Below are 13236 nucleotides of genomic sequence, written 5' to 3'. Positions count from 1 at the left end.
ACAATCACAACTGAATAACTGCATGAACCAGATAAGTAGTAGTTAGTGAAATACTTGTGTGCCAAGTGTGTGTGAGATCTTACTGTGTTCCCTGTGGTATTACTAAATCTAGAACTTGCCCAATTCATTTTGCCTTGGTTAAGAGATAGGGGTTAGGAAAGGATCATAGGTCATTTTTGAATTTAAGTCACTTTTAGCCTAAATGACCTTTTTTGTAATGCATTATATCCCTTGTTCCCCATTTGAGCCTAAATTGACCATTTCCTTTTGGTGAAACCCATCAGTTTTCCTTTTTAAATCGTAATGAACTTGTTTTAGCCCTGGTCCTCCTTGGACACTGTGCACCTCAATGTACGCAAACAACCTAAGTTGAGGGTGGCTATTATAGGGGTGCGTGATATAATTTGGGTATGAAGAAGGGTAGAATAGAAGAGAAAGAATCAAAGAAAAAGAATAAAAGGTTGGGTGTTGGTGAAAAAGAGCAAGTAAAGAAAATCTGTTGGAATAAAGAGAAGTGCACCCATCCTGAATGTGTGATCAAGAAAAGAAAAAGAGAGAAAAAGAGGTTAATAAGTGGACCCCACAAGATAAGGTAAAGCCAAGGAGGTTAGTCACTCTAAATACCATTTAATACCATACCAGCCCCTAGCCTACATTACAAGCCTGAGAAAGTCCTACAGTGATCCTAGCTTACCTGTCTAGACACTTCGGTAATGATGATAAGGGCAAGCATATGGTATTTGACATACATTGGTTGAACTTTATTCTGAGTGCGAGAGTCTTTATAATTATCCCCATGATTATACCTTAATTACTGATAATGAGGGAAAAGGGAAATTTCTTTGTTGTGAGGGCACACTAGTATCTTGCTAAGTTGCTTGTTTGGGTAGTGTACATTACATGCATGATTGTTGGCACTTAGTGATGCCATGGGTAGAAGCCTTTGTGTTACATTGTTGCTTTTCAAGAAATTGCAAAGTAGTTTGAGTTTGCTGACCTTGGAGGTGGTAAACTGAGTTTTGAGCTAAAAAAATTAGTTGTTGACTGCTGAATGTTCATAGTATTCTATTAGTTATGTTTTGGTTACTTGAGGACAAACAATTGTTTTAAGTTGAGGGTGTTGATGTGTGAGCAGATTCTAAAACATTTGAGGCTTTTAAATCTAAATAATTGCAAAGTCTTAAGCAACTTTTGGTTATTTTTGATCATTTTTTTGTGATATTGCATTTGTAGCAAGGATAGAAGGAAAACATAGGAATGATGAACAAAATAAGTAAAATTTGGTACAAGTGGGCTGATATGAGTTTGACGGCATTTCTTGCTAGCCGTCAGAGATGTGGTAAGCTACCAAAAATAGGGTCAGGAAGAATAGTGGAGAAAAGTTACTGGATGAGAGTGATGACATTCTCAATATGTCGTCACACGTGTGGTAAGCCGTCAGAATATGCCGTCAGAGTGAGGCAGTTCATGGTGAAATAAGCTAAAGGTCTGACGACATTTGCTACACGCCATCACAAGTGTGGTAAGCCATCATAGGACATCGTCAGAGTGTGGCAGAATAGGTCAAGATGGCATGACTTCTGACGACATATCTGAGACACTGTCAGAAGCCGACGACCAACACCAATATGGCGTCACCTAAATCCGAGCCCAGCAGTGATTTTGTTATTTTATTTCCTTAATTAGGCTTTAGTATAAATAGCAGTTTTTAGGGTTTTTAAGTAATGAAGTTTTCATTATTCAGAACAAGAATTTTGGATGGAGAAACACGTACATTGTTCTCTTTTGCCAATTATTTTTAGTTTCTTTCTTATCAACTATTCTTGGGTTTCTAACTTGGGATTTAATTGAAGAAATTATTTGTTTTCCATATATACATAAGTTTATCATTATCATCATGAATTCAACTTGTGATTTCCTTCGTCAAATCATGAGCGGCTAATTTTATTAGTTGGGGTTATGCGATCCAAGGATTAGGGTTTGATATGATGCTAGGTGTTTAACAGATTCAAAGAGTAGTAGAACATCTTGAAATTCTGTGGTTTTAACTGAAATCTAGTGGTTGTAAACATTAGATTATGCCTTAGGTTTTATTTGCTTCTAACGGAGAAATAGACTAGAGGATGAGAATTATCAATAGGGACTCGGAAGCTACCAACCTTCTATTTAATGATTAATACCATAACTGGATTAATCTACCTGAGATAACATCCGATTGGATATAGATAAATTATCTAAGTTCGATAGAATTAGATAATAAATTTTTTGGTGAGGTCAAGAGATAAGTCAGATAGTATCATAATCAGGGATATTCTATTGTTCTACTCATTCCGAGGATCTCTAGCATTACCTGGTATCTTTCAATACCCAAAACCTTTGGTGATTATAACCCTGGTTTCCCATTTATATTGCTAACAACTCTAAAAATTCAGAAAGTGAAGATTGATACATTATGAACTTTAAACCCCCAACTTTCGGAAATGATTAACTACCAGTAAAGCATTTCATAAATAAATTGACGTTCACACCCTATTCCCTGTGGGATTCGACCCTAAGCTAGTTGGGTTTTATATTGACAACGATCGCTTACACCCATTCAAGAATGTAATTTGAGTGTTAAGTGGCCAAGTATGCTTCCTCACTCAAAGTGACTTCCATGATAGCTGTCACTTTCTGCACCATATCTAGAAACTCTTGTGGATCCTCCTCAGACTTGGATCCAGAAAACAGATAGAGATTCATCCGAGTGAAATCTTGAATCCTTATTATGGCTGTATTTACCATTGGATTGGCTGGGGCAACAGCCTACTGGTTGTTCTAATCAACTACAGAATAGGCTAAGGTCGTGAAAGTAGTCCTGAACTTGGCGTGAGAGACATATTCATTCAAGGGATCTTCCTGAATAGGCGGTGATGCGGGATGATCCCCGTTCCTTCTTTTGCTATTTCTTCTAGGAGGAATTGTCTATAAATTGAATAAAGGATGACTTAGAAAGTAGAATTTAATAGAGATCATGCTCTTTCGCATGACATAAATACTGAAAAAAGGGAAACTTTCCTAAAATTTCTCATAGCCCCTAGTCCATAAATGTGGCGCACTTCATACCCATGAACAAGACTATACTTAGCCCAATTTTTAGATTCCCTAGGATACTTTAAAACCTTAGGCTCTGATACCAAGTTTGTCACAATTCGAGGCTACCCCCTAGTTGCGACATGGTGCTTACGGCCAAGAGTAACCATAAGTTAACCCATGAGCAGGTACTTTTATAAGCACTTAGAAAAATAAAATTATAAAACATTAGTGGAAGATAAGCTGATAAGATACTGTAAATCTGAATACTGAAATAAGTAACAATAACATGTCTGAAATATCAAATTAGAGTACTAGGAACTAATTTATCTGTCTAAAACAACTGATAAACTAATAGATAGTCTAACTGATTATCTGAAAGCCTCTAGATATCATGAGGGGTTGATGGGACAAAACCCCAACTAACTCTGACTAATTGAACATAAGAGAATACTGATATAACTGTAAAGCATTCATGTCCTTGATGGATCAGTACTCGCGACTACTGCTGCTGGATAACGCTGAGCTGTCTAAGAAAGGTCAGGAAACTGAGCATTTGAACCTATGTTATATGACTGCATAGCGTAAAGGAAAATTATGCAGTCAGGACTTTGAATGTACCGATATGTGAGATAAGGACGAACTGAAATACATGAGATAACTGAGCATGAATGCATAAATATGTAATATCTGATAATGCAAGACCAAGCATAAATATGTTACTGACATAATCTATAATTTGAAAGACTGAAATCTGTATAACTAAATAATTGACAATCTGTACACTTGGTCAAGAAAACCTAAATTGAGATATACTGAAAAACTGACGGGAAATGTGAAAGGTATCATGTAACTGACATGCCCCAATTTGAACTAATTGGGGTCTAACCTGTAACCCCCGTATGAAGAGTGTCAATATTGTGCCATAAGTACTAACAGTGGCTATGTGGATCCACTAATCTGTTGTCCCAAAGGACTAGGGTGTAAAGCCTAAATTGATGTGTGACCCCTCATATCCTATGTTGGTTGTGTTGTTCTAGAATTTAGGGATTGCTATTAACGACTCAGACTAAACTGATGTGGGTGTTGTCATCCCTGCATTCTCTTGGTGCTAAATTCTACTCCCAACTGAACTGACACTGTTACTGAACTGAACTACAGTCGACATTATTTCTGATAGTGCTCATCATGAACATAAATATCTGAGTATAATGATAACATTCATGGCTTATCTAACTTATTACTTGAAGTTTTGAAATCATGTAAAACAAATAGGTATCGAATATTCATAACTTTCCAGCACTGAATGATCATAAAATATGATATTAAAGCTCAAAACTGTAGTATGGAATCATGGTTCAAAGACTCAAGATATAAACTTTTCACCAAATAAATGAGAAGCATGAACTTGAACATGGGAATGTGATAAACATGAGAAAAACACAAAAGTACATGGCTAAATTCATAAGTTGGAAACCACAAAAGTACATGGCTAAATTCATAAGTTGGGGATTTAACATGAAATCAATGTATTATGACATGGAAACTTGTAATTCAAAACATGAACTAGTGTAATTTAGTTGGAAATACTTATAGACATGACTTTTAGTTGATTTAGCATGAAATTCATGGATTAATTTCATAAAGTAGGATAAGATTTATACTTGTAAATTAAGATAGGGTTTTGGGGCTCAATAGGTTAAAGAGACCCATTGATGAATACCCGCATACCTTAATAGATAGTTTCTTGAAGATTTCTTGAGGGTTTCTCGAACTTGGAAGCTTGAACTCTTGATTTCTTGATAAAGAGCTTAGGTTTTGTTCTTAGGAATGAAGGAGGGTTTCTTGAGAGTAATTTTGAGGGAAATAGGAAAATAACTCCCTTATGGAAGTCCCAAATCGTGTTACGGATGAATTGGGTTGAGGGAAATGACTCAAATGCCCCTTGGTCTCTTAAATCATAAAGTTGTGTGGGACAGAACAATGCACCCCATCTCTCTCTCTGGGGGAGAATGCAACCTGTCGTGTTACTTACGTCGGGGGAGAAAGCAATGTGTCGCGAACCCTTGCACCATGGGAGAGATAATGCGCTTCAGGCTTATCGCGTTGACTCACTAATTCAGCCATCCAAATATGTCCCGAACCTCATCTAAAAATCCCAAAACTCTCCCGAGATATAATATTAACCTTTCTAAATATGAATCAATTCAAAGACCAACATCTCGAGGTTGAAAGGCCAAAATAAAAATTCATAAACTTTAGGGGTCTTGAAAATGACTAAGTCCTTAACACTTAGTGAAAATTTCAAGCCTTGAACCCCTTAAGCATGAAACTACAACTAAACTGAGCTTAGGATCTTACGGAGTATTACACTTGCACATGTGTTGTTCACTAGTTGGTTGTAACTTTAGAAGAGCACAACTTTTTGCACTAGTTTAGGTCCAACAAAGCTTTAAGAAGGTTATTTAAGTGAAGGTATGGTGCGTAAACCTTATTTTTTATCACTAACTTATTTTTAAAGTCACCACTAAAATTTATTTTAAAGCTATAGTCGAGTAACTCGATAGCTATCTCAAATAAGAAGAAAAATCTGAGACTCTACCTCCTAGGTTAGTGGTCCTAAATAGAAAATTTGCTTAATTGATTTGATACTTCAGATACGATTCAAGACTCATTCGAGGACGAACTTTATTTTAAGTTGTGGAGAATGTAATAACCCAACTTTTTTAATTGAGGGTTAATTGATAATTTTAACCAAATAATAATTATAATAAAGAGAATTAAAAGGGTGTGGGCTAAGCCTATTCTCTTATTCTTGATATTACACGTTATGATTAAGAAGTTGAAAGGGTAATTTTTTTCTCAAATTTTTCTATCGGAAGCAACAACTTTATAGAGGAGCAAGAGTTCTTTTCTGGCAAAATAAAAGTTGGTGCAGTAGGGATTTTGCATAGACAGGTACTGAAACCTCTAATTGTCATGATGCTCTCTTTAGTATATAATAAATTCATTTATGTTTTATTTATGCTCATGTAAGAAGGGTAATTAGTTTGGGTTCAATTATATATTAGTATCAGTAGGGTGAAGATGGCAATTCAAAGTAATTTCCTTATGTAACTATTCACAGCAAAAATCTATATCTAGTCCCAATCTTCTCTTTAGGGGGAGGTGCTGTCATTGGAGTAGCAATGAAGTAGAATTTTTGAAAATGTGTTCAACTGATATTGATTCTGCAGTTGAATATTGATAAGTTTATATATTTGTGATACAAATTTGAATTTTCAAATGAGAATGCAAATAAAAGTTTTACCAACTCTTTTTAGTCGTTGTTTACAGGTTACTTCTTTAGCATTAAGGATATTGTATTGTTCTTCGAGTTTGGGTATTAACCTATATAAATTATATTTGAATAGATACGTTGGAATTTCCTCTTTGAAGTCATGAATTGAGGGGTGAGATACTAAAGTTTGGCTCTAAGCTTGATATTTTGGGATATTGAAACTTGACCTTAACTAGTTTAATTGATAGTGTTAATTAATTTATTTGCATAGATTAAATCCATTGGAGGCTATTTGGTTAATGTTCTACGAGTTGTGAGGTCGAGGAAATTTTCCATCAATGAGGTAAGGGACACTTTAAGCTTTGGTACTTGCTTATCAAACTTGTTTTATAAGAAAATAGATTTTTTTGGCTAGTCCATGTGTGGGAAAAGCGTGTGCTAGGTAGAATTTGTGGTCGTTGATCAACCGCGGATATATATTTTGTTAAGTATACTAAGAATCATTTAATGATAAGTTGTAAGGTTACATTGAGATATTGGATATATTTACTAGGGTATACATGTGCTGCCGTAATATGTTAGGGGCATACCTATGCCGTCGTAATATGTTAGGGGCCTTGTACTTTCTTCCGTAGTATATTTTTGGGGAATTATATATATGTAACACCCCGAATCTGATACCTAGAATGCTACACGGTGCTCATGATCCCGAAGGACCACAAGCTAACCTATGACCGATATTTGTACTTGTATACTACATAATATGCTGTATAATGCGAAAACATGAACTGGAAGGCCATAAGGTTCAAAACTGTAACATAGGATCTAATAAATTATAACATATGGATGGGGTATGAAATACCCAAAACAACTGAAATAACTAACTGAACATAATAATCGAGAAAGCCTCTAACTGACTGAACAGTCTGAATAAGGACTTGATGGGGCATGTCCCCAACTAACTCTAACTAATAAATAAATTAATGAGATAATAAATTAATGATTATGTCATCGAAAGATGAGGACTCACTTCTATCTCAGACTACTAAGACTGGAATCTACTGATGCTCTGGAGCTCGTGTCTTTGAACCTATGGAATAAGACACCATAGCGTAAATGCATTAGTACTTTGAATATACTGGAATGTATGTGAGGTAGGCTGAATGCATGGGGTTCATATGCATGAACAATACTGGCTAACTGACTAATATGAACATGAGACTATATACATGCATACATAGTAACTATATTTGAAATCGTGATAACATAATTTTACTGATAACTAACATGACTAATGACTAAGTTATGATAACTGATAACATGAGTGACTGTATCAGACAGTCCTGAATATAATGGAACTATCTGAGTTTCGTATTGTATCTGACAGTCCTGAATTCTGTAAAACTATCTGAGTTTTATTATTGAGACTGATTGACTTTAACTGACAGTCCTAGTTCTGTAACATAAAACTGTTGGAAGTAGTCATCTAATTGACATGCCCCAAATGATGCATTATAGCTGAATTGGGGTCTAATATGTGCTTTGATTGGAAGGGTATCAATACCGCGCCACTAGTAAGGACGATATGTGAGTGACCCTCAACTAGCAGGTTACTCTAATGAGAATGGTGGGAACCCTCAACTAGCAAGTTAAGCCACCTCATCTAGCCTTAACTAGCAGGTATGATGTCTCAACCTATGCTGGCTACATAGTTCTAGAACACAAGGATTGCTTCTAAGAATCACACCCTCAACTACCAGGTGAGTTCCCATCCTTGGGTTCACTCGGTGCTGAATAATATTATGAAATCCCCATTTATGTACAAGCAATTTCATAATATCATACTAGTTAGGTATAGTATATGTAGACAACATTATACAAAAAATAAATATCATGATTAAACTCTAATTTCATCATTCAAGGGTTTAATACCCAATATGGATTACAATTTTAATTGGTCATTCTCAACATGAACAAAGAAACCCAACATGAAATTCATAAAGAAATCCATACACTTAAGCTTTTAAAAGAGATTCTTGGGCTTCATGGATGAAAAGAGTCCATGAATGAATACTATGCATACCTGGTGATGAGTTTATTGAAGTTCTTGTACTTGAAGGATTGGAATCTCTTAGTTCTTGAAAAAGATTTGGATTTTGTTCTTAAGGATTAATCTTAGAGAGTAAACCCCAATTTTGTTGTTATAGATGGATAATGAATTTATGAGATTTGGTTGGATATAACTGGGTATATAAACGGATGGTAAAAGACCAAAAATCCCCTTTAAAAATGGCTTTAAAATAACTGAACAGAACATGCGACGGTGGGTGTGACGGTTCGTCACTAGATCGATGGTCTGTCGGACTGACCATCGCACTAGGAACAGAACTGAAACTTACTGCCTTGGTGTGACGGTGGGGTGTGATGGTCCGTTGCTGGGTCGATGGTCCATCGGTCCTGACCTTCGCTTCTAGGTAGAATAGGGCATCACTGTTTCCCTTGCGACAGCTTGAGCGACATTCCATCGCTAGTTCAATGGTCCATCGGCCTGGGCATTCAATCTAGGGCAGAAGATAGTCACACTACCTCGCTGCGACAGTCGTGGGCGACGGTCCGTCGTTAGTCCGACGATCTGTCAGCCTCATCGTTGCACCTGGGCATTTTACTGCCTTCCGTATTTTGGCCATAACTTCCTCTTCCGATGTCGGATTTTGATGAAATTGATATCAATGGAAAGCTTATTCAATTTTCCACGTGAAAAAAAAGTGAAAATCTTAAAAATACCACGTGTAAAAAAGTGGATTCATATTTCAAAGAAACCTTCTAACATTCTTAGGACAATTTCAAGCTAGGAAAAAGTACAAGGTATTACAATATATTGCCGAGTACTTGTGTCATGACTCAAGACTATCCTCTAATCGTAACACGGTACTTGGAACCACAAGTGACCCCAAGCTAACCGATAAACTGGCATACTTCTTGAACAACTAATTTAATATGTAAAACAAAACTTAATTTTCTAAGCGGAAGTATAATCATGAAAAGTTTAATTAAAGGTAATACTGATACATTTTACACCACGATACAACTGAAGAAGAACTCAAATTACATGACTAACTCTCACTGACACTATGAAGCCTCTACTATACTGACTATATATAGTTGGGATATGCCTCCAATTACCAATAATCAATACATATGGAAAATCAAATATATAGTACATAATCCACAACTATTTGGAGTTCTCAAAATAGGAGAACTTATCACCTACTGGCTGAAAGCTGCAAACTGTCTGACCCTAGTGTAAGAGCTACATATGGTACCTATATTATGAAGGATGTATCCACAAACACATATACGTGGTTAATACGTTGGAATGTGCTGAGTATATGGAGACATGAACTAAATCATGAAAATATTTCAAACATGTTGTAAAACTGAGGATATAAGTTATTTGTTGATATGTACATTTGAAACGTGACTACACATGAAAACTGTAAATCATAGAGAATTTATAATCATGAGCTAAAAATAATTCTGTAAGCTAGGAGGCGGTAGAAACATAATGGTTGTAAGTCATTCTCTTGTAAGGATGAATATGATGTAGAAATTATACTGAGGATGACGTATGAATACTGGGTCTAAAACTATATGGTGGGAAGTGACTTAACTCATGGATCTGAATATGCAAACATACTGAGCCTGAATGAATAAACTTACAAAACCAACAAAACATGTATTAAGTAGATGTAATTAATTGAATGACGAATGTCTGTGTGACCAAACAACTAAATTATGAGAAAAGGAATAACTAACATTGGTATGTTGAGTAGCAGATATATGAATACTAATCCTGTAAAACTGAATTGTACTTAGTCTGAATAACTAGATTGAAATTATGGGGTATTGTGCATATAAGATAAGGACTAACTGAACAACATAAGATAAGTGAGCATGAATGCATGAAAACTATAATATCTGAGAATGCAAGACCAAGCATATGCATATTTCTTAAAAAATCTGTAAACTAAAAGACTAAAATCTGTATAACTGAATAGTTATAAATTTGTATAATTTGGTCAAACAAACCTGAACTGAATATATGCTGAATATTATACTTAAAATATGGGAGCTATCATGTAACCGACATAAACTATGTGAGCTATCATGGAGTCTAACGCCCGACCCACATTGAGGAGGGTTATTCTATCCTTGCCATCAGAGTAGAACCTGAACTCGCGTGATCACTAAACTGATATCCCAAAAGACTATGGAGTTATTCCTAACTGGAGGGTGACCCATAAGAGAGTATCAGTCCTAAAATGGCAGGTAATATCTCATAATCCTAAGCTGGCTACGTAGTTCTGGAACTTAGGGACTGCTGCTAAGGACTAAGTCCTAACTGGCGGGTGAGCCCCTATCCCTAGGTTCTCTCGGTGCTAAATCCTACTCCTAACTAAAAGAATACTAACTTGTGCATGCACTGATAACTAATAACTAATAAGCTCAGGTCATGGTGTTCAAAAAATAATAGTGCATATGGATTCTAAGATAATCATAAACATATAAACTGATAATCTCAACATGACAATAGTGTTCTGAATATGATATTAAAAATTATGGTCTGACTAACTCATTACTTGAAAATAAAAATCATATAAAAAAACATAGGTATCGTGTGTTCATAACCCACCAGTACTGAATAGTCATTAAAACATGACATTTAAACTCAAATTGTAGTATTGAGTCATGGTTTAAGTCAAGACATCGACATTTAATGAAAAATGGGGAAAACATGAATTTAAACATGAGAATGTTGTTATAAATCATGAGTTTAGGATCTATCATGGAATTCACTTGAATAAAGCATAGGAAACTTAAATTCATAGCATGAGGAATTCAAAATCTTGCATGGGATCATACATGGACTGAATTGAATTAAAATCACCATGAAAACATAGAATTCAATCTTTCTTGAACGTATAAAATATCATAATGATAGAAAATTCAATTTTTAATTGAAAGAAAAGGATTTTGGGGCTCCATGGATGAACAGGACCCATGAATGAATACCCCACATACCTTAAGCTTTTAACTTGAGAGAAAAACACAATTCTTGATGCTTTCTTGAAGGTTTTTGAATTTGAATCTTGAAACTTGGGAAATGATCTTGAGAAGAAACCCTAATCTTATTCTTGAGAGTAGAATGAGAAGTTTATATTGTTTAATTGATGGAAATAGAGGCAAAGTAATGCCACTTGGGGGTTAAATATCATGGCTTGGGAGTTATAAGAGGGTAAAAGACTGAAAAACGCTTAAACTATACTTTACAGACAATTCTCGACAGTCCTTATAGGTCTTCCATATGACTCGTATGGTTTGGGTACCGATTAGACTTGGCAAGCCGTATTCTAGACAGTGTGTGATATAGCTTGGCAGTGCTTCAGTATTTCAGCCATAACTTTTCACCCCCGATGTCGGATTAAGAAGAAATTGGTATCATTGAAAAGCTAATTCAATTATCTATCTTTTGGTGTGTCATGAGATAAAAAATTCTTAGTAAAATAAAATTTATTATTGTTTGAAGATAACTATAGTTATGTACATCCCAAGAATTTAATCGCTAAGGGAGATTTTGACTTGTTCATGGGCTTGGAGATCTTAGGGACTTAATGTATGTCCAAGTAACTTATAAAGCTATCAAAACATGATGCTTGATTCTTAGATTGTCTACTGGTTAGGGTACGAGTCATATCTTACGACTCGTAATATGTCTATATAACTTATAGCCATTACTCGTAAGCTAGACAGAACTTAGGGAACCCATACTGCCTACAATACGACTTATCTTCATACGAATCGTACCTTACTTGACTACTTCTAGGGTCAACTCAAAACTTGAACAGAACTCAAATCATCCCACACTTACATGGGTACGACTTGCTACATACAACTTGTAAGAGTCTTTATGATTTGAGGGATGAGTCGTAAGCTGTCCAGAGATGAGAAAAAATATGGGGTATTATGACTTTTTGGGGTGCTAGACTAATCACCTTCACTACCGTTAATGATAATCCGGGAAAGTTGATTGAGTTGCGACACAAAGAGGCTTTTTGTACTTTTATTTAGATCTTATTGAGCATTACTTTATAAGAGATATTGTGTGCATATTATTTATGTATTTTCTTGTGCCTTGTATTTTTTAACACTTGTTTCAGGGGTAGTAAAGTAGAGAGTTGAGGATCTTACTGAGTTATATTTATATATAGCTCACTCCTTACTTGCATGTCTGCAGATACTGTTGCAAAGGTGAGACTAGTGGTTAACGGTTTGTTCGTGAAGATTCTATTGCTAAAGTGAGCCTTTACCTTGTTCGTGAAGGCTGTCATTTCAGCTCTATCTATTTTTAGTTTTATCTCTTTAATGGATTTGCATGACCGAGATTGAACTCATGCAACTCTTTTTTAGATGCTCCATGGTCTTAGTGTGAGATTTGGGCTAAACAATTAGTTCTCGAGTGATTGATGAGTTATTAGTTTTATTATAAGTTTTTGTTGGATTGCTATTCACTATTTATTGATGTATTAGAGTTGCCCATATCTTAGCTTAGTACTTATTTACTAGTAAAATGTATGGAAGGTTGGTTCTCCCGACAGGTGTTATGCACTGATGCCAGTCACGCCTAGGGGTTATTTTTGGGACGTGACAAAAGTATTTTAAATTATCAAACTAGTACTATTCATTGATTATTTTTTTTTTACTTTTACCGTGTTAAAATTCATAGTTTGATAGTATGTTTTAGGAAATTATGATATTTCAATTGTCTGAAAGTTACAAAATATAAATTAATACATAAACATGCCCTTGAACTTGACCTCAAATTA

The 13236-nt window shown here is 35.3% G+C and overlaps 1 long non-coding RNA gene across 2 annotated transcripts in view; it reads left to right on the top strand.

The window, feature by feature from the left end:
- LOC107855905 overlaps positions 1-13230 on the top strand; it is a 42416-nt gene extending 29186 nt beyond the window's left edge. Inside the window, exons 4-5 of one of the 2 annotated variants that reach the window (XR_007054852.1) lie at positions 6624-6695; positions 12648-13230. This is a non-coding gene — a long non-coding RNA (uncharacterized LOC107855905). The remainder of the gene's footprint in view (positions 1-6623; positions 6696-12647) is intronic. The other variant, XR_007054854.1, reaches the window with a different exon arrangement.
- The last annotated feature ends 6 nt before the right edge of the window (positions 13231-13236 follow it).

The sequence above is a fragment of the Capsicum annuum genome, chromosome 4 (assembly GCF_002878395.1).
Source record: "Capsicum annuum cultivar UCD-10X-F1 chromosome 4, UCD10Xv1.1, whole genome shotgun sequence".
NCBI lineage: Eukaryota > Viridiplantae > Streptophyta > Magnoliopsida > Solanales > Solanaceae > Capsicum > Capsicum annuum.
This window is presented reverse-complemented; position numbering and strand designations above follow the sequence as displayed.